At 34.8% G+C, this 4,811-nt stretch overlaps 1 long non-coding RNA gene across 1 annotated transcript; it reads left to right on the forward strand.

The window, feature by feature from the left end:
- Nucleotides 1–2,431: 2,431 nt before the first annotated feature.
- LOC149622098 (uncharacterized) lies at nucleotides 2,432–2,700 on the forward strand. Its single transcript, XR_016375004.1, has 3 exons — nucleotides 2,432–2,467; nucleotides 2,538–2,600; nucleotides 2,660–2,700. It is a non-coding gene; the product is annotated as an uncharacterized LOC149622098 (long non-coding RNA).
- Nucleotides 2,701–4,811: the final 2,111 nt, after the last annotated feature.

Here is a 4,811-nt window from a genome sequence, read left to right on the forward strand (position 1 = left end):
TATTATCCAGCCGTAATCTTTGTCAATCTCATAATGATTATGCAGCGAAACTTATGAACATGTTTGTTGAAGAGTCATATAAGCTCTACGGTGAAAAATTTGTGGTTATGAACGTGCACAGTTTATCACACTTATATTTGGACGTCCTTAAATTTGGGCCTTTGGACAATTTTAGTGCGTTTGGTTTTGAAAATGAACTTCAATTTCTTAAAAAGGAGCTTAGAACCCCCAATAAGCCTTTACAACAGATTTGTAAGAGATTGAGTGAAAGAGACAATTTTGACCTTAACACATTAGGGAAAAGGGAAAAAATGCATTTCATAAACGAATACAGATTTAACTATGACAAACCACTTTGCGGCAATTTGCCAAAAAATGGAAAGTCTTTCAAGAAGTTAGAAACTAGTAAATATGTTATCTCAATTGGATTGGGGGATAGTACTATTTTACTTGACAATGGAAATTATGCTAAAATTCAAAATATATTTCAACACGATGATACGACGGTGTCGGTATTTACGAGGGAATATGATCATTCTAAAGACTTGTTCTTCTACCCAATGAAATCATCTTTGCTGGGCATAGTGATTATATCTGGGCTATCCAAAACAATTAGTGTCTACAATATTTTGAAGATCAGTAAAAAATGTGTGGCATTGCCTTACAAGGGTGAATTAGCAGTAGTCCCTATGTTATATTATTAACCTTTAGGTATGCGTATAATTATCTAAGTCATCTTTGTAATACCTTAATGTATTTTATTCATTTGAAATAGATGTATTCGGTGGGCCACTTCCGAGACGATGACACTATTGAAGTAGTTTTAACAAAGTGGTTGAAGGATCAAACCAAAGAAGAAACTCAATGTTTCTATCCGCCAAAAGGGAATACCTATTTTCTTAAGGCTTTGAAGAACTCTCTTACGCCTGATGACTCTTGGCCTCTCTACGACGTTAGAGTATTATTGAAAACTGGTAGGTAACGTAAAATTTAAGTAAACAGTTTCCCATTAATAATAATTAACTTTTAAAGACGACTACAAAAGGGCGACTAGTAAAGCAAATCGAAGCAGGGATGAATCCGATCTATGCAAGAGTACGGATAATGATGAACTTACAAAGAAACGAAACGCTAAAATTAGGAGAATAAATGACAATTACGTGGACTTTGGTAAGTTAGTTATGAGTTTAAGTACAAAGCTTTTTAGTCTTTGTATACAGTTATTGTAGTTCTTACGAAGGGGTTTTGACTTTTTTTAGATACTTTATTTGGGAAGCTTAATTCAAAGCAAGGACAAACAAAAAACAATAAAGAACTGAACATCAGTTTACCAGATGCTCCAGTATTTCCAGAAATTGTTCACAGTGGTAAATATATAATATAAAACTGTTGTACTTGATTTTTTTACTAAAACTGCAAAAATTTTTAAATATTTAAGCTGAAAATTTATTTGACGTCAAGGATCAGGCTATTGCACTATTGGAAAAAATGCAGAACAGTTCCTTGGAAAATCATTCAAAAACAAAAGGTATGAAATGAAATATGTGGCAAATTTAAAATATATGAAATGTTTATAGATATTATATGTTCCTTTCCTTGTGCTAGTTATAATTGTAATAAAACTATTTTAGATTCACTCGAAGACAATATACACGAGTCTGAAACAAATATGGACAAGTCTGATGATTCTTTATGTTCAAGTTCCACAAAAAAAATCGTGTATGTGTACGTTTATTAACATTCCCTTTTCTCTTCAGAATTGTAATTATTTTTTATAATTAGATAAAAAACTAACTCAAAATAAGTTAACAGCTGCCCAAATTGGAAATGCTCTAGTCTCAGGAGAAAGTGGTAATTGTTACAAAACCTTTCTCTATTAAATTATTAACAGTTAATTTTCAGGTGATCACAGAAGTGAAGAAAGTCAAAAACCGAGTGGAAGCAAAGAGTCTCCAGCTATTTCTAATGCATGCAAAAGAAACAACAAAGTTGATAAACAAATTAAAAGTCCTATCAATGTTATGACTGATGGCCGTAATAAAAGAATTACCTGCAGTAGTAGTAGTTGCGACGATCTGTTTTCAGACGAAGAGTATAGTAAAAGACGTAAAAGAGCTAAGGGACAGTATTTGAATAGTAATCAAGCTATATATAATTAACTTTTAAAGCATTTTTTCGTAAAGCTAACTACAATTTGCCGTTGGTTAGATAAGAAAAGTGGAAAGGAGAAATCGAAGGTGGAAAGTAATTTTGTAAGACATTTCGATGACGACAGCTCACACGCTAGAAGCGACTCTGAGACTTATCAGATGTGCTCACATAATAATGGTCTGTGTTTCTATTATTACTTGCTTAATATTGTTTTTAGCGTTAAACTTTTTGGTGCCTTTACTATACACAGTTAACTCGAGGAAAAACTGTGATAGTTTCTCTGACAGCAACTCGCAAAGAAAACAAGTTCAAAAATGTAACCTCACATTTAGTTGTATGCAAAGGCATATTTCAGCCATATAACATATATCCTTCTTTGTTATTAGCGTATCATCACCAAATGTACCCAGGATCGTCAGTCAGCAATGATAAGGATCCACACACTTTAAGTATAATGATGTTTAAATTTCAAAAATAGATCATATTAATTGATGTTGAAATCTTTCAGAATTTCAGAAAACCGTATTGTACCAACTAAGTGACTTGAAGCAACAGGTAGAATATGCTACTGTTTTGATGCGCCAGAAGATGGCAGAAGTTTTGTTAGAAAAACCCACATTTAATGAAGAAATTCCACTCTTGGAACTACCATTGAAATGCAGCAATGATTTAGATGACTTGGAGGCACGAATGCTAGATGGGACATTCCGAAAGAAAATTGTAACTATTCTATTTAATATAGTTTAATAATTCGAAATTACATTAAAGTTGAAAAATCCTAGGTTACCAAGATGTCTTCATGGGGTGGCAGTTCGGTTAAAAATACAATGAAGAGAATTATAACTGAAGTTATATCTCACCAATTAGCCCTTAATATTAATTGGGTAGGGGCCAATGGAAAAAAGGGGTTTAAAAATTTAATTCTACCTGAAGTCATGAAAGGTACGATGTGAATTTGTTATTTAACAATGACAAATTATTTCCTTCCGTAATTAATCCATAACATGATTCAAAAAAACGTAGAAGCTGTACGAAACAACCCTAAGTGCACACGCACAACAGACTTTGAAATGGAAAATGTATAAAAGATTGGTTTCGGCATTCTAAGGACAGACATGGTGGCCGAAAAGAACGGGAAAAGAAGAAATTAAATCAGTCATTGTAATAGTGAATAATAAAATGAAATTTTCCCTTGTCTTGAATCATATAATATGGTGTACCATAACGCTCTAGATACTACATATCTGTGAATTTGTATTTGCATAATCAAACATTTTGTTTTTCCTCAATGTATGCTGATCATTGTTTAACTCGAAAAACACTAGAATTATGTCTTTAAATTAGGCACATATTTATAAGCCTATTACAACTTTCGAGACTATTTACTCGCAGAGACATATAGTCGACGACTATCGATTTCCAGTCGCTTTGCTGAAAAATAATAAAATATCACGATTGTAGGAGGTGTTTATATTACCTACTAGGTTTCAACTCGGTAATATGACGTTCCACAAAAATGACTACATATTATTTACTACTCAGTTTCAAGTTGGTAAAATGACGCTCCACAAAAATGCCAACATATTATTGACTACTCAGTTTCAAATCGGTAAAATGACGCTCCACAAAAATGCCTGCATCTTAGTGTCTACTCAGTTTCAAGTCGGTAAAATGACTTTCCACGAAAATGCCTACATATTATTGCCTACTCAGTTTCGAGTCGGTAAAATGACTTTCCACGAAAATGCCTACGTATTATTTCCCACTCAGTTTCAAGTCGGTAAAATGGTTTTCCACGAAAATGCCTGCATGTTATTGCCTACTCAGTTTCGAGTCGGTAAAATGACTTTCCACGAAAATGCCTACGTATTATTGCCCACTCAGTTTCAAGTCGGTAAAATGAGTTTCCACGAAAATGCCTACATATTATTGCCTACTCAGTTTCGAGTCGGTAAAATGACTTTCCACGAAAATGCCTACATATTATTGCCCACTCAGTTTCAAGTCGGTAAAATGATTTTCCACGAAAATGCCTACATATTATTGCCTACTCAGTTTCGAGTCGGTAAAATGACTTTCCACGAAAATGCCTACATATTATTCCCTACTCATTTTCAAGTCGGTAAAATGCCGTTCCACAAAATTGCCTACATCTTATTGTCTATTCAGTTTCAAGTCGGCAAAATGACGTTCCGTCAAAATGCCGACGCATTGTTGCCCACTCGGTTTAAAGCTGGTTTCGTGACGCGCATCTTCTTTTCCAATTGTCGCTCGATGTGTTAGTTTTGAGTCGGTTTAGGGACGCGCAAGTCATTTTCTGACGGTCACTCGACTAGATTATTTCAGCTGGTTTAGTGAAGCACAACTCCATTTCCGACTGTCGCTCAACGAGCTATTTTTGAGTCAGTTTACTAACGCAAATCCCCTATTCCGATTGTCGCTCAACCAGTTAGTTTTGAGTCGACTTCAAGGCTGCTTTATTCTTAACCAAGAGCGCATTGACTACTCAACGGCTCGGACATGAAGCATTCTGGACCGACAGTTTGATAACTCTTTCGGGCCGATTGATCAAATTTGGTGTCGGCCCGACAAGTTTTTGCTACTGGGGATGGGTCTGATGATCCCAGTATAGAGCCAGTGTACAGTCTTGGGGTTAAGGC

Source organism: Phalangium opilio, unplaced genomic scaffold, assembly GCF_054372755.1.
Source record: "Phalangium opilio isolate 3A_F unplaced genomic scaffold, DU_Popi_V2 ptg000200l_1, whole genome shotgun sequence".
Classification (NCBI taxonomy): Eukaryota; Metazoa; Arthropoda; class Arachnida; order Opiliones; family Phalangiidae; genus Phalangium; species Phalangium opilio.